At 36.9% G+C, this 22,885-nt stretch overlaps 1 protein-coding gene across 42 annotated transcripts in view; it reads right to left on the bottom strand.

Annotated features, from left to right (window-relative positions):
* The window catches only part of LOC116732739 (receptor-type tyrosine-protein phosphatase delta), a 459,528-nt gene extending 441,381 nt beyond the window's left edge, over window positions 1-18,147 (bottom strand). For 14 of the 42 annotated variants that reach the window (XM_032583114.1, XM_032583113.1, XM_032583112.1 and 11 more), the window contains exons 1-3: window positions 17,891-18,146; window positions 17,584-17,707; window positions 17,442-17,477 (exon numbers count right to left, since the gene is read on the bottom strand). The gene's annotated coding sequence lies outside the window, so the exon portion shown is untranslated. Of the gene's footprint in view, window positions 1-17,441; window positions 17,478-17,583; window positions 17,708-17,890 lie in introns of all 42 variants that reach the window. The other 28 variants (XM_032583126.1, XM_032583128.1, XM_032583133.1 and 25 more) reach the window with 6 other exon arrangements.
* Window positions 18,148-22,885: the final 4,738 nt, after the last annotated feature.

Genomic DNA, 22,885 nt, shown 5'->3' with positions numbered 1-22,885 from the left:
TTCTTCCTCCTGAAGACTAGGATAATATTGGGTCACGCAAAGTTGCTAAGCACAAAAGACAAATCAGTTTGTGGTGTATCACAGATGTATATTATCTGCTATTATAGGGTAGGGTTATTATTATTATTATTATTATTTATCTCAGGGAACTGGAATTACATAGGGATACCATTTCAAATGAAGTGTTACTCAATGTAATCCATACACATAACCTTTTCAAATTCCTCAATGCATTAATTCATCACTTGCTCTCCACAAGATTAATAGCAGGCTCAGGCGAGATATGATAAAGCTTGCACAATACATTGTCCCAGTGGTCACCAGCAGTGAGGCTAATTTGTATAGTTCTCAATAGGAGTCACTGTGCTCATTGTTCGGGCTTCTATAGTTTCATAGGGGCTGGAGCTATAAGTAGCCAGAGGACTTAAGAATATCAGTGGGTTGAAATCAAGTTAGAGCGCCACAATCTGTTGGTATGAGATGAAGGAGTAAGGAACTTATTGGTCAGAGCCAGATCTCTGCTTGGAACAAAATGAACTATATTTGCCAAATCTAATTGATATGTGAAAACTCTGTCTGTGTGTGTAAACAAAAAAATGTCAAGACGAACCTAGTAAGAGTGACAGATGTCCCAATTGCAATTATGTGACCTAATTTTTAATTTTTGTGCAGCTCTGTCCTCAATTTCTTTTTAAATCTGCATTTCTTTGAATTCATTTTCTAGCTACCCAGTCCTGATAGTTAAATATGCCCAGAGCAAAATTTCAGATCCGGAACTCATACCAAAAAATGAGCTTCGTTTTTGGTCCTGGTGTTGCATTTGCGAAAATATATCACACAGGAAACTCCGAAATTTGCAGGCTATATTTTCAGCTGCATTTACATTTACAAGATTATTGAGTAGTAAGGAAGTTCCACAATGATTGTATGCCCATATTTATAATTATTCAACAGGTTTTTTTTCTAAACCTGGTGCTACTAACTTGTGCTGTTTTGTGGGGGAAAAAAGTTTCGGAAATTGATCTAAAAACCAATACATTGTGACCAAAAACTGGAAAAGCACAACTTAAGATGCTCTTCCATTACACGTTGTTAGTTATCCATGTGCAGAGGTGATGTTACACCATGTGTGACCACCAAGCAGCTCAATGAATCAGATTCTTGCAATTTTCTGAAACAAAGTTAGTAACTTTTATTGATTAGCACTGCTAATGTGTAACAGTTGCAGCTGTTTATTTTCTAGATTCCCCTAAACTGTACAAACAGGCCACAATTTCTTTGGCAGAAAAACATGGAAAGCTCAAAAGCATCAACAGTGATCCAGTTAGGTTGCTTGTTCTCAAATCAAGCTGTTTGTTATGCTTCTGTACTAGCTCTAAAATGTTGGCAAGAGAAAGTTAACTTTCAGGGCCTTTATGTTGTTTGCACAAAATGTTTCTTCCTCCCAGCAATAACTCTTAAAGCCACGTCAAACACGTTCACTAATGGGCGTATTGAAATCTGACAAACATTACATTATATTATATGTATTAAAATTTTTAAAAACCTTTTAGGCAATAGCAGATTTATTTATGTATCTTCAGTAAAAAAAATTCAATTCTGTTCACTAGTTGTGCATTTGTTGCTTTCCTTATAGTCGCACAGTATGCAACACACTTCACCTTCTATGTGCAAAGGTTTCATAAGCTGTAAAGAATCATGGGGAAAACATGTATAAATATGTTTTTAATTTGCCAGGCAATTTGATGTTTGAGTTTAAGAGTGTGCTTCTAGAAGGTAAGAGATCAAGCTGTATTAAACACAAAAAAGGTAATTTCTGGTGTTCTAGTCTGACACCATAAGGCAAAACTAATGTGAAATGTAATTTACAAACTGGTAAATTGCATTTATATTTTCACTTCTACCAAGCACTCTGTACAAAGATAAACAATAATGCCTAGTTTAATACACAGGAGATTAAGTATTTGTGAGATAGTTTGAAGGGAAATACAATTCCTCATTCATCCCATGGTGCACAAAAAATGGATAAAAGCATTCAACTTTTAGGTGGAAAAAAATGAGAAAAGATCTGCTGTAAAGCCATTAAATACAATTCATCTTGGTGCGGAGTCTACGAGGAGCATGTAATTGCAATGACACACTGGTGTAATCCATTTAAAACACTTTGGCTCAGGCCTAGGCGGCTTTAGACTTCCTTTGCAGACTCACACCGTCATCTTCGTTTTGGATATGTTCCAGCAACTGCCTGCTATTAGCAAAAAAGATGTGTAAGTTGCTTTGTTGTCCACCTACAAGCCCTGGCGAGGAAGCACCTTGTCCTAGATGCGTTGCATGACCGACAAGAGCACAAGAAGAAAAGAAGATAATAACTTGCCCGTCTCAGGCAGAGGTGAAGTACGAGCAGTTGCACACAGACATGTAATCTGTCTCGAGAGGTGCCCTCTCTTCTGGCGCCTCTGCGCTTTGACTTTCCGAGGCAGGGTAGACCTACCCAGCCTGATCAGAGTAATGGTGTCACTGGAGAGCTGCCTCTCATTGAGTGTTGGCTGAGAAAACATTATCTCACCCTGACCTGCTTCAATGGCGGCTGGACGAAAGACGTTATGTTCTATTGCACAGTCAGTTTTAATCCCGTGGAGGTGAATTCATTGTTGTCATTAAGTGGTAGAAGACTGGTGGGCTACCTGGGTCCATCCTGAATATGCTTTTCTAAGTAGGACTGAAGTTAATTGAACTAATTATGCTCTCTAAAGATTCAAATTGAGAATCACATTTGCATTAAACTTTGGATGATTTATACCCACATCTAAAATTGTACCTAGAACTAATGCCCTTCACCTGAAGGTATTTATTTTATTTTTTATTTAACCTTTATTTTAGCAGGAAAATCCCATGTAGAAGAAAAATCTCTTTTGCAAGAGAAATCTGACCAAGACTGGCAAAGGCACACAGAGGTTACAGAACATTCACAGCAAAAACAGAAAAAGGATCATTGGTTTATTTATGACTGTTTTGTGCTGGGCAAGCCAAGAGGAGTGGATTATCAGTAAAATACTGTAGTCATTTTTAACTCATTCTAAATATAATACAATATGAAAATACATTAGTAGAATAACATAACTGACTTTTACATGTGCATTATCAAGTAGGTATTTTCCCCTATAATAATACATTTGAAAAGGAATTTCCAGCTTAAAAAGATCAACTTTATTCTCAGCCAACTGCTACACAGGGTTGCTACTATATCTTTGTAAAGGATTGTGAAAGTATGTATTTTCCATGCCTGGAAAAACACTGAGATGGAAAAAAAAGAATCTCTAAAATATTTGTATTTCAAGACTATTTTCTATCTACTGTTGCACCAATGCATCCTTTATTCCATCCATCAATCAGTTAACCAATATATCCACCAGTGTATAGATTTTATCCACACAGTGATGGAAAATTAATACGGAAAATAATGTATAACATCAATTTTAAATGTTTTATGACAGTCAAGTAGCTCATATTTTCCACATATAGATGCAAAAGTTAAAACAGATTTAAGTTAAATTTATGTAAAACATATTCAGCTAAATTTTGCAACTTCTATCCCTGCTATAAATTACTAGCTTGCTGTCATAAGTGCTAAATTTTAATCCCAAACTTGTCTCTTCATTTTAATCTGGTTTTATCTGTCATCTCCCCAGGCATAACTATCAGAAACTGTCTAGTAGTGCCTTAAATCTTGCATACGAGTAGCTGTACAACTTTTAAAATTCGTAACAGTTATTAAATCTGATATCAATGTTTTTTATGTTGCAATTTTTCTCCCAACTTTTCCCTGCAGCTGTCATTCAGTCATTTAGGTATCCGTCTCATCAGACTGAAGAACATTTCTGATTTTGCTAATCTGCTCTTTAAACACAATGCACAGAGAAATGAGGCCATCAAAAGTGTAAATGTGTTCTTCTGTGTTTAGAGAAATAGCATTGCTGTGATTGATGCAAGCCACTTGAACTGGAAGAGTCAGGGCTCATAAATTTCAAGAGCTGCTAAGTTGAACTGTATTCTTGTTGCAAGTCATCATAATGGAACCAATCTAAAAGGAAGCCTTCATGTTTTCATGACTTTTTCCCTTCTATTATTAATGTGTAATCATCTTTCCTAACAATTACATTTATATATATATATATATAATGTGTTATCTTGAGGAATACATTTAATTTTTTTTTTTACATGAAAAACATCCATTCTTATGGCTTCATTAGCTCCATTAGACATGTTACGCAAACTTTCTACTGACAAAATCCTGAACATATTCAGGAATTTATTAGGAATACTTTTAAGTTTTATTCTGAAAGGACAATATAACTTCTTTATTACTTTGCTACTTCTGATATTCCTGGTTCAGTGCTGTTCACACAGAACAATGTTTTGCTAGGGGTTTTCTCCTGTTAAAGGGGAGCTTTTCCTCTCCACTGTCACAACTTGCATGCTCAGTAGGAAAGATCCCTGCAAAGCCAACAACACAAGGCAAACGATTGTCAACGACCTGATGAAATCTGCAGGGTTTCTTTCAATAGAAAGCCTCAATAAATTTGAATAATGAACTGAACTTGAATGCATTGTTGGATAACTAGAATCAATTTGAATGGATATACAATTTAGCAATACTTTGGCTGTATGTTTTTCACTTTGAGCTCACATCATAGCAAATAGATGCAGTACCTTATGGACCACCGGGGGGCGCCTATGGACAAACAGTGGTCCTATGGACCACATTTTGAAAAAGACTGGTCTTAAAAAAATCAGATAAAATTTTATGCATATCAATAGCTGCTGCTAAAGAATCGTTTCTGAAGCGTACACATCAATAACGGTGGAGTGCCAGATGGTAGTGACCTCAAAACATCTGCCATCTTCCCAGATAATTTCACCTACCTTTTCAAGCAATAATCTAAACTGTTTTTTCCCCAAAGCACATTGCATTCCCCAAGTCAACAGCTCAATCTCACCTTCATCGCCCACTTCTCTTCAAGAAGCAGATGCTATAATTTTTCTTGCTGGAATACCCCTTCTCCCTCACCCACTTTCATTTTAGACCCTCTAGATGGATCAGCCCCCTCTCACCCCATGCTTCCTCTGCACCTCCTCAGACGAAGAGATTGATTTGTCTACAGGACGCCTCTGACCTTTGATATGATCCAATAAGGGACGCTTCACCCTAACCAAATTAGACAAGTGGGGGGATGCACATTAGAGAAGGGCGTGTCCCTTTTGCACATTGCACACCTCTACTTTTTGTTTTTTTCCTGTGTTGGCTAAATCCACTGTCCATCTCATGCCAGGCCCTATTAGACAGTCAGGGGAAAATAAAAGATGTGTTTTCAAATTGCACTTTGCCTAAAGGCTCTTTGGGCCAAATTTAATTTTCACCTTACATTGATTTTTTTCCCTACTCACAGCTCAGTGGAACCTAATGTTTCTATGGTGTTTCTTTGTGCTAAGTGCAAATAAAGGGAGACCTTGCTGTAGATTACTACATGTCAGAAGACACTAGGTACAATATGTCTTCCTCTAGACACTAGGGAGTGACATGATTGAAGAACTTGCCGTTTTGTGTTTCTGTGCGGGTCTTATCTCAGTTCCAAAATCAATTTTTAACAACTTGTATTAGCTTGAATCTCAGGTTTGGTTTTAGGATTTATACTTGGAAGATTATAAACTTTTTTATGTGTGTTTACCACCTTTTCAGCTCAACAACTTTTGTGAAATTCAGGGTTCCTGCACATTTTTCTGGTCGATACTTTATATGTCCTTGTTTTAGGCAATTAAGAAACATGTTAATATAAATGTTTTTATATTTACATGTTTCTTAATTGCCAAACCAAAGTTATTTTAAAGGTCAAACTAGGATTTTATTTGACCAAAAATACAAATAATTCAAAAATGTATATCCAGTTTGTTCCAGGTTATATATCAAATTGTAATCTAATTAGAGTGCTTAGAAAGCTTAAAAAAACAACTTCCCTATTAAAAACCTAAAATGGGTGTAGTTTGTGACATCATGAGAAGATCTAGATAATGAAAAAATGAAGAAAAAGAAGCTGCTGATCACAACATAAACTGTATCATTAGAAAGGCCAACATGTCAACCTCGTTTTGACATTTTAGGAGGTGCTGGTGTGTCAGGGCTGGTGAGTGAATCTCTCTGGCAGACCTAAAAGAAAAAAAAAAAGCTGACAGGCCAGACAGAAGAAAGGAGTGATTTTGACAGATCCTAGCCTCTTTCATTGGATCATATGATGAGGAAAACAAAAGAAGGAAGGTGGAGGATAACGGCATGCAGAGGCTTCAAAGTGGGAAACAGGGTCGCAGAACCAACGAATTGTGAGGAAACGCACGTCAGCCTGCATGGATACACATGAGACCTGATATCACAAGCCACAACACATAACCAGGCAGGAACAGAGGGGAAGCTGTTTTCTGTGTGAAGCAGCAGGGGTTGCATGAGGAGATGCAATCTGACTCCCCCTCACCCCCAGCGACTCTGAACTTTTCGCTACCATTTGTTTGTCGTCTTAAACTGGCAGTAAGCTGAGGAATCCCGGGTCTTACACAAAACCCTACCCAGTATGACTCTGTGCTGGGGAACTGATCCCTTCCAAAACCCTCATTGTTATTCTGCTGTGATGCCAAGGGATCTGCTGAGCACCCACAGCCAAACCTACAGGAGGGCTGAGTGGGAGGAGGGTGTGCTGTGTTTACTTTGTGTGCTCTTTCAGGGGACAGCGGTATCACACACACAGGATTACAGATGAAACAACTTTTGCGGGTTTTGCTATAAAGGTGTCCATTTCATGAGAATATGAGTCCGTCTTCCCGTTTGAAATCTTCAGTTTTATATTTCAAAAGGGCAAGAGATGCCAATTTCAATGCCAAGTCTAGATCAGAGACCTCATCTGGCCTTGATTTTGGGCTAAATTTAGATGGCAATAAACCCAAACAGTCTAGTTCATATCACTTCATTTACATAAAAACTTTACTGAAGCACATAACTCATGTCTGGAAATTATGCTAAATGTCAAGGTAAATTTTAACAGATTGGAGCCGCTTCTTTTCTTATATTCACTTTTACTGAATATTTAAAATCAACTGTGGATGGGCAGTAAGAGTGGGATCCAGACATTACTGAGTGGTGTAAAAACACAGCACTGATCAGTAAAAAGTAAATTTACATAGTTACTGGTTAAAATCAGAAAATATAAACAATGACACTCACTGGACGCAAAAACTAGTTTCAATTTTAAAAACGTCCAAAGTTACATTCCTATCTTGCTGGACATGCCAGTAAATGTGATTTTAAAAAAAATCCTTTTTCAAATTCAGGCTATGTCTATACTCCCATTAATATTTTCACAGTATACAGTATTTTTGCAGTATTTGTGTCTCCTGTCCACTAACACTTAAATTTGTGGAAAACGCTAACCAAAAGACTGGTCAATAGCAATTAGAAATGACAATGAGCACCCTACTTTATGAATGCCCAATGTTCATCTTTGCTGGAAACAAAAACAACCTTTATTATTGGTCTGCACAGCCTGTTTTCCATGTTTACTGTGATCACATTAAAATTCAAAGTATGAAAAATAGGAAAAGTTTATGAGGGGGGTTGAAAGAGCTGCCACTGTTTTAGAATATTTTTAGCCTTTGAATTTTGTATGGGTTTTTAAAAACAAATTATTTTAGCAGAAATTACAGCGCCTGTGTGGATTGTGTGGATGCAAATTGTTTCACAAAGATATATATACATATATACTGTATATCCCTTTTCAAAAACATGGTGATGTCAGAGCCTGAATTTTCAAAAGTTATTTGTTAATATCTGGGGATGTGGTTATAGATATTGGGGCTATGGTGATGGCTGTAAGTTTGTTTAAACTCTTTTGTGGGTTTCCGTGTTTTTGATGTTCAGATGGAGCATAACATGTTCTCTGTATGTCAGAAACAGAAAGATGCCCCAAAACTTGCGCTCAGTGAGATGCAGGTTGAGCTGGAGACTGCAGCTCCAACGAGGAGCTTTGTGGAAATAGGCAGCACTTTATGAGAGCAAACGTTTTAGCACCTCTAAATGGCTGCCACTGGAGATTCAGCAGTTTCTCAAACATTCATGAACGATTCAAAGCAACACACCAGGTATGTTCTTGATGATGGAATAGCATGACATGATATGAAGCTCAGAAAAACAGTTTTTACATAGCCTCTCTCAACCCCCATTTCAACCCCTGACCCCTACTTTTAAGAATATGTAAAAATCATCTTTGGAGTTGTTTAAAAGCATGAATTCCAAATAGAAGCCTACAAAGCAATATGCCCAAAACTAAACAACTTCTCCTATGAAGTCAGTCTGACTTGATTATGAGGTTTGGCTTACCTTTTAAATAAGACTTAGATGTCCATTTTACTTTCACATGCAAATTGTGTTTAGCCCAATTTTAGTAGAGATGTTTACTGACAGTTTTTATAAGCTTTCAGTGTCCCTCAAACCATAAAATACTCATTTGGTTGTTAAGAAAGTAACAAGGACTGAACTCTAATTCTTGTAATCCTCCCAGAGCCGTTAAACCGCAGTCAACTTGGAATCATAATCGTTTAAAAACTATCAGACAGGCACCTTTGTTAAATTAAATTCCCACTCTATAAAATACCACCCCGTCCTCTGTCCACCATGTCCTAGATATTCATCAAGATAGATAGGAGGAAAAGACTTTAATATGCACAATGTAATACGCTTCAACATCCTTCCAAGGGACGTCCACATTCCCCTTTGTGTGGAGATTACACTTTGCACAGCCCAAGAGCTGCTGATCTTGTCAGGGATTTGCTTTAAAATGTTCAAGGTAAGGCTTGATCAAAACTGTCCCTTTTCACTCGTATCAAAGTCAATGAAGCCTCAGGATGGCGAAACTCATGCTACGCACTCTCAGCCTAGAAGCTGTATTTACAGTATATGTCTAAGCTGCACTTAATAAAATATGCAAACCACATTATCTGCATAAACCTTTTGATCACCTCTATATCTTTTGGAAAATAAGCTTGCAATGCTACACTGAAAGTTCCTGTGGTCACATTTAGAAGCAGACACCAGTTATTTCAGTATTTACTAAGACTCCCCACATTTGCCCATAACATTCAGACTGTAGTTTAGCCGGCTTTAAAACATGATTAATAAATTATATCCTGTGGATTCAAGTCTCACTGATCCCATAGTTGGACTTTTTCCAATTTTGGATTTAAATTTCTTCCTTTAGACTTGAAGGACTTTTCTTTCCTATAAAACCAAATAAAGACTTCAGTAAATCTAAATCCTGTTTAAATATGAGTTTTAAAGCTATACAGCTATAGCTAGATATTACATTTTTACTTGGCAAAGCAGCACTGCATGTTATGGAATGAAAATGTTATTGACAGTGACCTCCAAGTGGTTTAAAATAAATCAGGTACATAAACCAAACGATACGCGAGGGCTAATGGAACTGAGATTAAAGAATTTCCTTTGAAACTTCTGTCAAATACAGGGAACGGCTTCACCTCCCCATCTTGTTTCATAAACTGAACCAAAGAAACCATGAGAGAAAAGGCTTGCATCAGATCAGGTTTAAAAAAAAAATGTGGGAAAATTCCAAGAAGTGAAAGCTGAGAAATTTAAAGTTGTTTTGAGGTCAACAGCTAGTCTGAGAAAAAAACAAAACTGTTACTTGAGTTTACTTTTGTCCTCTGCTCCTTTGTTTTTGCCAAACACTTTGATTCTCTCTACTCTTTCCAATGGTGGAAGTCCCTTGGATAGCAACCGAAGTAGGTCTAATTGATTTCTCTTGTTCTTGTCGGTTAGAGGCAGCAGCATCGAACTGTGCAGAGTACCCTGGCTCCAGCTTGCCTGCATTATTGCTCTGTTTTCTTCTTTGCCTCCAAATCCCAATAGACTCGGCTGTCAATACACAACACACCAGAACCTTTGGAACTCTCGCGAGGTGCTAGACAGTACAGGATTGCCAAAGCATTTCCATGGCTGGAGATAAAATACCAAACCATGGTACTGCACTTGTAGCTAACTAAAATGTTGTAAGGTTAAACTGATATTTGCTCTATTGAAACTACATCATGTTTTTAGCGAGCACTTATCACTGACAAGAGAGCTGTCTGAAACAAATTAACATCCAAACTCAATGTCTGCAGTGGGCCTGGTGTTTTTAGGGTTTAAATGGTAATGATAATCTTAAACAAAAATGCTACAATGTATGTCTTTGAACAATCTTTAACAGAAATTATGCTATATGATTTTCTTTAATTATCTACTATTATTTCTAAAATATCACATACTGCAATATTAGTTATTTTACCAATGAGTGTGATTATTAAAATATAATCACACTCATTTTAATCCTCATGTAGAAACACACCAAGAGGGGTAAGGAAAACAGGGAAGTGTGTTGACAAAGTGCCAAGTTTGAAATCTTAATTCAATCTCATAAATCAGGCTAAAGTTGAAAATCAGAATCGGGTATAAAAAAACAAAAACACCATTAGACAGCAAGCTATTTCTTTTCCTTTTAATTAATGCATATAATTTCAGTTTGCATGCCTGATGGTCTTTGAAAGAACACTGGAATATAAGCCAGATGATATTGCAATCTACTTTATAGAACTCATTATTTATAAAACCTAAAGATTTCAGACCTGAATATGTAGGTTTGAATTATATCTGTTCAAAACAGACCAGAATACAGTGCACTACTAAAAACTAGGAGGAGTTTAAACCACACAACTAATAATTATGGTTGAGACCTGTGTGAGACCTGTGCACGACTGAATCTACTTAACTGCATTACCACAAATGCATGAAATTATGGCCGAACTTAATCACGGTTTCACACCAAGAAGTTATTCTTCAAGTGATTGAAAGGGGTTAAATGTATATGCTGTCAGGTATGTGCAATAAAACACTGTGTCAAAATGGAGTGGTATATTTAAAATGGTTGATAAAGAAAGAACCTGGTGTTTTTCTCGTCAGAACTAAAATCTGCATCAGACACAATATACATTTTCTCTGATCTTTGTTCTACTGAGAGATGACTTAAAATGAGGTAACGAATAACCTATACAACTATATCACACATTTTGAGGGTGTAATGTGTGTTTATAGAATTAGCACAGAATCAGACATTACCTTGCCACACAATAAACAATGATGAGTATTATGCATTGCCCATTTCTGGTCACTCAATCTCAGGGAATTTATTTCTGTATTTTAGTCGAAGCAAATAGGGTTTCTTAGCATCTGTGCTCTAACACGGTGACTGCGACAATATCTGATGGCAGAAACAAAAGCTATTTCAAACATCAGTATAAAGCAATTTAGATGCATAGGCTGGCAGGGCAATTATAAGAGGGATTTCATTCAATTCCTGTTTGAAACTGCCATTTACTCTTGGAGAAATTGAATGCAGATAATTTTTATTTGCTAATACTCTGTGGGTTTGGACACCAAAACTGGCTGTCTGAGGTTCAAGAATATGATCGAATATGTTCGATTAACTTTAAGTCATCCAAAGAATAAACAATATCCTTCTACTACATTTAAGCTTATTAATAACTTCACAGAACTTAAAAAAAAGAACTGCACCATTAACGTTGGCAGCACACAATATTAATGGTGTTTTGAATGGCGCCTACATTTTTTTAAAATCCGGGTATAGCCTCAAGTTTTGATATTATACTCTATTCCTTAAGATAGTGGATAACTGGTTGATCAGTTTCTTACATTTAAGCCCAAACTTCCCCCTTCACCTCCCCCCGGCAGAATTAAATGTAAAATCAGTCATATTTCACCAAAACATTTGTTTCTGAGGGCTAATGAGACAGGTGTGTCTCAAAAGACATACAATGTAAAGGGAGTATAACTTTGCTAAAAATTTAAACAAACAACTCTGTTCTATAAAAAAATAAAATAAAAAATGGCCTCCTTCCCAGTAACCAAAGCAAATTCTTTATTAGCATTACAGCAATCAAACCATTCATATTGCTGCTAACAGTTCTTGTGTATGTTTCCACTCCTATTTTGATGATGGGCTGCTCCAAAATCTTGATACTTCCAGTTAGAAGAGACATATTGGTCAGATTTAAAGATAACTTTAAACCTAAATCACCTATGGATTTGGCTGATTTAAATAATTTAAATCAGCCAGATCAATTAAATAATTTGGAGTTTAACTGTATATAATATGAGACTGACTTTTTACAAACACAAATTGACTGAACGTCCTGTTTGGTATCTACATGTTCATTCTTCCTAATTGACTATTAGTTTGTCATTAAAAATAAAAAAAATAAAAATAATAACAGCCCCATCTAGTGCAAGAAAATGTTTGGTGCAAACCAACCAAAACTGTAAAAGCATGAAATAGAAAAACACCAATCTTTGGTGATGTTTTCCAAGTTTTAGATTGGAAGGCTTATAGAGCCCCAACATGATTAGCCTCCATGAGTATTTTATAACTTGTTACCACTAGGTCATCTGCCTTAAGTCTGTACAAGCGGCAACGATGGCTTCTTGCTGTTCTTTAACAAACCTAAAGTGTTCATTATATAACCAAATCATTGGTTTAGTCAAGCACAATGCACGAGAAAAGGACTTTTGAAGATCCTTTAGTAAACACCAAAAGCAGAAAATTTTTATTTAAGTTTGTGTTCAAGTACATTAGCTTGTGAAACGGCTTTTTGTGTTTGTGTGATGTATGGAATTCAGTAAGGCATTTAAAACTCACTGCATAGAGTGTGTGAATGAAAAGTCTGCTCAATTGTGACCTTCCAGCAGCATTGTGTGTCAGTATTTAATATGTTAGATGAGGAAAGAAGGGACAGCTAGCATATCATTACATAAAAATCCACCTCTGATATGGACCTCTTCCAGTTTACACACCTGTGTGCAGCACTCTCTGAAGCTATCTGACATGCTTACCCACATCTATTTGGAGCTGGATTTACTTTGTCATACAACTGTCTTCGGATGAGAAATGTGAGATGAATCTTGTGTTGTGCAGCCAGGAAGAGCTGGTATATTTAGCACCACCAGAACATTCAGTTTTGGGGACTGTGTCCACAGAGGGACCACAGCGCCCTTCTGAGAGAGCTCTGCAAGAGAGACGAAAAACTTTGGCACCAAATGCTCCAGCTATTACAAAATGAAGCCTCGCCATATCCAAAAGCGCCAAGATGTGGATAAATAAATAAAACATTGCCTCTGTGAGCAGAAAGGCGATGTGACAGCGGGAGATTTTTTCCCCCCGCTTTCATGTTGGCAGGCACAGGCATTTTATTTTTGGATGAATCAAAAATTTCCTGAAAACGCCTGCGCCAGGTGTATCTAATTATCTGACAGCGTATCCTCATTATAAAGCGGCCCATGGGAGTGGGCGACTCGGCGTTCTGAGCCCTGGACCGCAATCAAGATGCTCTTTTCATCACAAACAAAGGGATGACAAACCAATACTTTTCTTGAAGATTAAGTGCATTCACCTTTTTTCATTTTTTGTACTTGACTGGGCAGTTTTTACATGTTTCTCAAGAACATAGAAATGAAATACATTAACCTCAAACTGTCAAATTTGACTATGTACAGAAAAAAAATAGCCTGAAAAGTTTGGGAATTACCTACCATCATCGATGGACTCTGATCTGTGATTGGTAGGTCATTTGCAGAAGAATTGTTTTTTCCTATTAGTTAAATGCAGACATGGGCATATGTTTTGGGGAATTAATAATGATTATTCTTTGTAATTTCCTTATTTTCTACTATCAAGGAGATAGAATGGTCAAATTGGAAATCTGGAATGAATGTAATGGTTAAAATCAAAGTCAATCAGATCATTGAGGAAAATGAGAACAGGGCAGTAAAAGCTTTATTGGTGCATTTCTAAAAAATAAAATAAATAAAAAACAAACTGATCAGGTGTTGGGACAGTCCCATTTCTATTTCTGCAGATGCTTGGATTATGTCTCATAAATTACATCTGCAAAGCATAGTTAACTCTGCATTCTGTCAACCCCAGAGCACCCATATGTTAAGGGATAATTAATAAAATAACTAATAATAAGAGATGCATCTTTCTCACTCTCCTGACTGTGGTTCTTGGGAGTCACAGTGAAAGGGTGTGCACAACCAGATCATCTCACAGCTTCAGCTCAAGGTCCCACTGGCACTAAAAGTGGATTCACTGAATTTGTTTTTAGATTTGAACAAATGGAAAAAAATGACAGAATGTTCTCAGAAAATGTTGTTCACTGTGAAAAGAGCTAGAAAGCTATGAAGCAGGTTCATTGAGCAACAGCAAATTACTTTGTGCCCTTAAACTCGAGGATACCTGACCTGAGAAACTGCAGTCTTACAGTATTTTTGTCAGCTACTATTTACTGTGCAAAAAGAGAAAACTGTTGGCAGATCCATCTGCTGTGGTTCAATTTGGCAATGTTACATTGAAAAATTAATTGTTTATTCATAATGCATAATCAAAGTGTTTTAATATTAATGACAGACAGAGACACATCTGTAGTGCTGACCACAGACACCAAAGCAAAAATTTTTCAAATCTAAAACCAACCAAGCATGTGTCCTCATATCTGTTTCCTGTGTTGTCATTTAATTCCTTTAGAAATGCAACAGTAGCCCATCTCTCGCACGCCTCCTGACTGGCAGACTGTAATGCCATTACCTCTCCTCTCTCCTCGATGGTCATGCTCACTTAGCCCTCTGTCACTCTACACTGGCCAGGGAAGACGCATCTGTCTGGCTGTGAGTGTGCTGCCCTTGGACCTCATTTGCAATTGCTGCTCTTCAGCTCAGCTTGCCACAAAAACACTGAACCACACAAACTTTTCAGTTCATTATCTCGCCTTTTAGGAGGTTTTTTTTTGCTGCTTTTTTTTTTGCTTTCTCAGAAGCAAAGTATGACTGCAAATCACGGGTAATTGGCTACATATAAATCACTCCTCAGCAGTATAGGCTGATAGACTCTGTAACCCCTTGTCTAAATTCACTTAAATGATATAAAAAGAAAAAAACATATACTAAAAAATATTATATTAAAATATATACATGCACACTGTCAAGCAGATGCAAATTAACTACAGATTGTTCATTTGAATTTAGCACATGCATAAGGCATTAAATTTGGGCATTTCTGCCAATGCTTCCAATGTAATCCTTGGCATGTGTGGAGTTTTTATCAATTGGCATCAATGGGATAAAGATTCCCAGTGGCCGCACTTAGAGTGGAAATGGTGTGAGGTGAAATCACAAGCAGTCCTTAAGAAGCAGCTAAGGTATGGTAGCCCGATGGACAGCCCCTTTTTAGTTACATTAGCCATTTAAAACTCAAAGCTGAAATACATGGCTTTATTGGACAGATGACACTTTCACAACAGATCGGTAAACAGCATTTACTGGTCAGCTGATTGGAAATCTAAATGCGACACACATCTAACTAGCAGATTGCCTTCCACTACTTGAGGTTTTCTTCACTTTTATACAAATCCATTATGGCACTTTCAACAACAGCTCATTGTGGAACAGACCTGATTTTAACAGAGGCTACAATAAGTTAAAAATGACACAATGTTATATCTAAAAATAACCCAGATTTATATATTTTATCCAAGTTTAGATAAAGCAAAACTACTTGGTCTAAATGGAATCTAACAATGGACACTTAGGATATTCAAATATGTGAAAATCTGTGTCTTGAAGTCCTGAGGCAAAACTCAGTAAGAGCTGAATTTGATTAATTATGAACTAAAGTAATCATTTTTAGTTGTGATATTACTGCATTAATATCAATGTGCAGAAATATGTATTTTTGTTCATTTCAGAGCTAACTGAATAATTAAGCAACTATGACCAAAATTCTGACATATTTGTGCTTTACAGTAATGTTGGAAACTCATTGATATCTTGGACTTCATTAAACATTGCAGTTATTTAGGGTGGGCATCAACATTGTTGCTTTCTAGATATCACGAGAGACCAACTTTCATCATCATCAAAATGGCATTGTTCCGCACAAATGATAATTTCCAACTCGAACCAGTACAGTTTTATACAATGGCAGCAACTGATCCCCTTAACTCACCAACTTCTCATAAGAAAGCAGACGGAATATTCCGCGGGCAGATTAAAACATAAATAAATAAAATAAAAACATAGTAAAGAGCTTAATTTGGGTTTTTAAATAAAATAAATAGGAGAATGACAATAAAACTGTGACTCGTACACATGAAGCATATGGAAAGTGTACGGGTAATAAAAAGATCTAGAGTTCAAGTCTGGCTGTATTGATGCTTTCGGATTTTTATGCTCGTTGATTTTATCTACCAAGTCTACATTTAGACTGCGGGGGCTATAAACATGTCCAATCCTATTCACGTCTACAAGAACTTCTACTTTTATACCAAATACATTCAAACGCAACCCTACATGCGCCATTTACATGTTAGAACAAAAATGCTTTCTTAACAGTAAAGCTGTGTCAAACATGTTCAGTTGATTTAAATTGAGGACGAGGAAACCAGCAAAAACAGAGGCTGTACCTCTGATTAGCTCAGGGGTGTCCAACTCCAGTCATCAAGTGCTCCAGTCTGGCATGTTTTAGATGAATTCCTACCACAGTACACCCAGATGAATGGTTGAATTAACTCGTCAGTGTGTCATCGAGTTCTGCAGCATTCTCTTAATTAACCTTTAATTTCTTTCAGATTTCCTGAACCAGGGGAGAATTTAAAACATGCAGGACACCAGCTCTTGAAGAACAGAGCTTGACACGCCATGCATTGTTTCTCTAATGCAGGTAAGAGAACAATTACCAATAAACACCTTTAAAAGAGCCAAACAAGAAAGCAGGTTGAATAAATTAGCAGCTAAGTGTCTAATTATAGACTAAACTACAAAGAAGAAGAAAAAAAGCGGGCTTGTGGTGACACCTACTGCGCATGATCCGCTGTCAGTCAGTCAAAACTGGCATCAAAGACTGACAGATAAGAGCGGGAAAAAAATAAGTAAACTGGGTGAGTCACAGCCCACCCACAGTCTGCATTACCCGAGTTAGGACTTATTTTCTCAGACCACTCACACAGCAACAACCAACCGTGAAAATTAAACTTTCCCAACAACAGCAATTCCAGCCATTTCTATGTCTTCTCTGCATGTTTGAGGGAGAGAGACAGAAAAAAAAAAAAAAAACACTACGGAGCAAACAGCGCTTGCACTAATTACTTGACCATGCTGCTGAAAATGTCTCGACCCCATCCGGAATGCAGCATTGTTAAATAAAATCCACATCCAAACAAATGCACAATTGCTACTCTCATTAACCGAGAACCATTTAGAGGAAAAAGTAGCTGTTACTTACTATGCACCCAGGCAGGAGAACATAAAGCTCCGGTGACTGTAATTAAAGCAGAACGCAAAACAAATGCGCATTGTTTTATTAGTGTACTCATTTTTGCGTGCTTTATTTTACAGAGCGTATGTGTATGAAAATATGTACTTACCGGAGCCGTCCGGACAAAAATCCTTGGGAAATTCCTAAGGAGTCTCTCCTCTCTTCTGTCTCAAAGTCAGAAAACAGCAATGCTTATGTTCTTATTCCAAAAAAACAGGGACCCCCGATTTTTACTGAAAGAGAGATAAGACACCAAAAGAGCCCACAAGAATTCCGTTAGAACCGAGAGTCCAACCCATCCCCTCCTCTTTCCCCACCCCACACCACCCAAAAAGTGTTGACATAACATCGGGGATGAAAGGGGGGGAAAAAAACGCGACTCGTGAGAAATTGGCAAAATAGACAAATAGGTGTACCTGCTCTCTTTATCACTGTCGGCAAAAGACAGTAAGAGCAGCAAAAAGACGGACGGAAAACACAGAGAGAGCTGAGCCTGTTTTTCTTTTTTTTTTTTTTTTTTTGTCTTAGTTTGTTTCTATTTTTTCCTGTGGAAACGCAGCAGCCAGAATGCTGTCACATCCCGAGCTGCACACATTCAAACGGACGTGGAGACTGCTGGAGGAAGAAAAAGGGAGAGGAAGAGGCGAGCGGAGCGGAGCCGCGGGATGCTGCTGCGCTCTGAGTTGCACTGCTCAGACGAGCCGCTGGATGGCCGGCTAGAGGAGGGCACCTGGCACCTATCTGTTTCCACAACATACTCAATTTAACCGCTATACTTGGCCTTTGAGAAGGTCCTAAAACAACTGCCAACATTTAAGGTTACATTTTAAAGATATTCTGCAGTAGGGGGTGACTACTATCCCCATTCAGTAATTATTGCACCCGACACAGTGGCACGTCAAATAAAAGCTCCTCCAAAATGCAACTTCCTTTACTAAAGGGCATTTCATGCCTAAATAAACATAATCACAAGCAAATTTGGTTGTCCAGTTTGATTAAACGAGCTCCGTTTTGCATAGAAACTCACAGACCACCGGTTTTGCAGCAAGTTCATTTGTGAACCTCTGACCTGGACAAAACAAAGTCAGCGAATTGTGACTTTTCATTTGAAATCAAAAGTGGGTAGTAACAAATACTTAGTAAATAAGTAACTAGTTACATTTACTTGATTAACTTCATGGGGGGAAAAAAACTTTTCGGAGTAGTTTTACTACACAGTACTTTTCACTTTCTCTTTAGTACTTTTATAAAGTATCACTACTCGAGTGAAAGTTCTAGTTCCGCCAATAGTATCTTCACCAACAGAAGCAAAAGCACCAAATGGTGGAGCTACAGACACAGCTACCTACTTAAGATGAAGTAAGACCTCTTGTTTCTCCACAAGCTTTGTGACATACAGTATATTTCCATGATAGACTATATATTTTTATATATATATAAGCTTAACTTATTTATTTTGCTTTTAAATACCAAATCAGATGATCTGATCAGTTACACATACTTGAAAAATATTTTATGAAAGATTTTTGAGTAATTTGTTGGACTGTTACTTTTTACTTCTGTAAAAATATGTACAACTAGTGCAATCTGTACTTTAGCAGAATTTCTAGATACTCTACCCACCTCTGAGAAAAACACATTAGCATGTATAAAAGGAGAACAAATATTTTCTCTACAACAGGCTGGCATTACAGAGCTTTCTCTTTGCATCATTGGTAATTAATAATAATAATAATAATAATGCAAATAATGCATTGTGGACTATAAGTATCTTCAAATAAAATTAAAAACAAAGGCTATTACTTTTATTGGGGTTTCGAGTAAAAATGGCAACGTAATAAACAAAAAACGAGCAAAAATGTCCAACTGCCTTGAAATGAAGCTGACTGAAAATTTCAAAATAAAAGCCTCGATATTCCGCTGGTTAGTGTGCCACCTAAGGCTATTATTGTTTGTTGTTAATCTGTTGCTAAGAGTTGAGCGTGTTTTTCTCTTAAAGTGCCATGAAGAAAACATCAGATTTTTACTTTTGCAAAATTTACCAATTGTAAATTTCTTCTTTCTAAGCAGACGAGCAGTATTTCAAAAGAGCTTATGTTTTATAAACAGTAATATTATTAATTTGGTGTTAAGAGATGAGTGTGCTTTTTTCTGGTAACGAACTGCCACGAAGTATAAACCTGATTTTTACTTTTGTGTTGAATGTCTGTTTTATAATATATTCATCACCAAAAAAAACCCAAATCAAAAATCATTTTCACTTTTCTGTAAAATAAGCTTTTTAGCTATTTTTTTATTCATTTATTTATTTGTCATGTTCAGCACACTTAGTGGACGAAGTCAATGTAAAACAATATTGGCAGCATTTAGGCTAACATGAGCATTTTGGATAATTTTAGCTTATACACTAATTTTAACATACTGAATGGAGTAAGTCCAAGTTACTCAACATGCTTGTGACTCTCCACATGCTGTACATTGTAGCTTAGGGTAGTTGATTGATTGATACTAGTTTTTAGCATCAGAACGCTGGGTCCAACCAATTGGCACACTTTGGCAGGCCCCATTTAAATGTATTCAGAAATTTTCTAGTTATAATTTTACAATTAAAATAAATTAGATAATATGTAGAGATACTTTTATCATTAGCATCTATTGGTTCTCAGCAGGGTTAGTATATAGCTAACTCTTTGCCTATGTGTTTTCCCTTTTCTTTTACAGCCTCACCTTAACTGTAAAGATTAAGGGAAAGATGACTGACATTTTTTGATCCAATATGTTCAATGTCAGATAAAAGTGAACTCCCTAAAAGAAGCAAAATAAATGAACTTTACTTTGATTTCTATTTTGCCTGCAGCTATATTCGGTTGTATGCAGTCCCCTTGCTAGAAGCTTCCTATAGCTTTTGTGCTTCCAATTTTATTCTTACCAATGAACTGATACTGGAAATGCATTCAGAATATTACTGGATAAGTCATTTATTTCAGTAACTTACTTCACTAAGTGAAATATTAATTACACACAGACAAGTGTTTTCGATGTCATATTGCGTATGTTGTGAAAAGAACCAAAATCCAGAGACAGACAAAGGTTAACTGAAGATATTTAATAATAAAAAGGAAAACTTACAGGAGGACTTGTAGGGAGAGCAGGTTATGGAACACGAGGGGGAAACATGTTGAACAGGCACGATAAGAAAAGGATCCCGAACAACGAGTACTGATGAGCTTACATACTGAGGCAGAGGTGGAAATGACAAAGCAACCAGGAGAGCTAATTAGAGGCAAATGGCAAACACCTGAGGCAGAATGCGGGCAGAGGAAAATCGAGTGATAGGAAACAGCTGTGAAGGGAAGCATACTGGCAGGCTGAGGGAAGGTGAAATAAAAAAAATAAATAAAATAATAAAAGCAGTGGAGAAGCACTGAGACTACTACTAATTAAGATTCTCTGTTTAAAAACTCCTCTCACTCACTGCGAGATTATTCCATTACTTTCTTGTATCTAATCCCTGTTTGTTCCCGTTCCTTGTTGTTTTGCAAGTTCTTATTTTTTATTAAATCACTCACCATCTCACTTCAGCCTGTTTGTATTTGGGTCCAATCATCACCAAACAATCACAGTGTCAAACTTAAAGGGCTTCTCAGCATTTGTTCAGGGAAAAGCTGTTTAAGCAAAAACATAATGCAACATAGGGAATGCTGTTTTTTTTTTATCTGTAATGATACTCATAATGATATTTAGATGTTTTTTTTGTACCCTGCCAGGGGGTCGTTTTGTGGGCTCTAGTGTCCCTTTTTTTTTTTTTGAAAGTAGGCTGACAGGAAAGTGGAAGACATGCAGCAAATGTCGCCGGGTCCAGGAGTTGAACCGGCGACAGCCGCGTTGAGGACTCAAGGCCTCCAAACATGGGTAGCGCTAACCCCTAAGCCACCAAGGCATGCCCAGATGTTTTTATAGAATTATTATTTATTGAATTTAGGGTCATGCTTCACTTGATTGCATACACACCTGTCATAAAGTCCAAATGGCAAGTTGGTATATTCTTCAGAGACAATATTTTTATATATCCTTAATGCGAGAAATACTTTAAAGTATGATTCCACATTGCTACTAATGAAGACCCACTGTAAGAAAAAATAAATGTTGGTTAAGTAAATCATTTTAAAGCAGATTTTTTACAAGTCATGATGTAAAAAATCATTTAATTTGTGTGTCTCAGATTCCCTGCCATTAGTTCACTCACTCATTGTCATACTTTCACGAGAGCCAGTGTTTGACTGGACCAACTGTCAGCTCTAAATGTAATTTTGCACACATTCCACGCATACGTCTTCAGATTTCCTCCCTACTTTGAGCACCTTGAGAATCTCAAATTCTTCGCATGGAATGAAAACTGGGTCAGCAGTGGAATGAAATACAACTCAAGTTAATCCAAGATGACTAAATGTGATGTTCTCTGTGAATGACCATATCAGTTTTGCAGCAGGAGGAAGGATTTTGATGCACAATGTGAGGATTCCTTTAGAATTATGAATCACATTGTGTTTAAGCAGTTGGCCAGGGGTGGACATATCAATGCTTCAATTTAATGTTCGACATTTAAAAGCAGGAATTCATTATTCTTTATCTTTTCACTGCTGTTGACTAGAGAGTGATAACACAGATTAGATGCAATATTTTTTTTCAACAAAGTCTGCTTATCTTGAGATAGCTTTACTTACTAAATATAATTTACCTGTTACTCATTCAATATTGATCTGGGATTTGTTATTTACAATAGCTTTGCATTACTTATCCTTTAGTTGTGGAATGAAATATAAAGGTTATTTCTTTAAAATCTTGCCCATGAAGTTGGAATGATTGTGTCTATACACATTACTCTTTGCTGTGGTTTAATTTGCACAGTGATGTGTTTGGAATAGATTAACACTGTTAGTAATAAATTAATACAGTCAGTCAGGCAACACTGAAATAAGAGAGCAAAATACAAAACCACAAAGAACAAGAGTAAACTGAGAAATTAGATAAAACAGCGAATGGATGTATACACGGCAATAACTTTTGAACAATAATGAATACAGAGGACAGGATCGAATATGGCAAGACATAAATATAAACAAACAAGGTGGTCATAAAAAAACAATGCAACCCAAATAACCTAGGGCCATAACATTGACTGCAATGACAGTTTCAAATCTTTTTAAGTCTGTCTCTAGAAACGTAGTGCGGATTTCTTTTGCAAACTTCCACTGTTGTTACTTTGCAGATACACTCAGGCTCAGTCGGGTTGGTTGGACAGCCTTGTTAGAAATTCATAAGTCCTTCCAAAGATGTTCAATTGGATTTAAGTATGAGAACTGGCTGGGTCCTTCATTGAAGTTCAGACTGCTAACTGTAGTCAAGCCTAC

Source organism: Xiphophorus hellerii, chromosome 14 (assembly GCF_003331165.1).
Source record: "Xiphophorus hellerii strain 12219 chromosome 14, Xiphophorus_hellerii-4.1, whole genome shotgun sequence".
NCBI lineage: Eukaryota > Metazoa > Chordata > Actinopteri > Cyprinodontiformes > Poeciliidae > Xiphophorus > Xiphophorus hellerii.
Note: the sequence above shows the minus strand (reverse complement) of the source record. Positions and strands in the feature narration are given on the sequence as shown.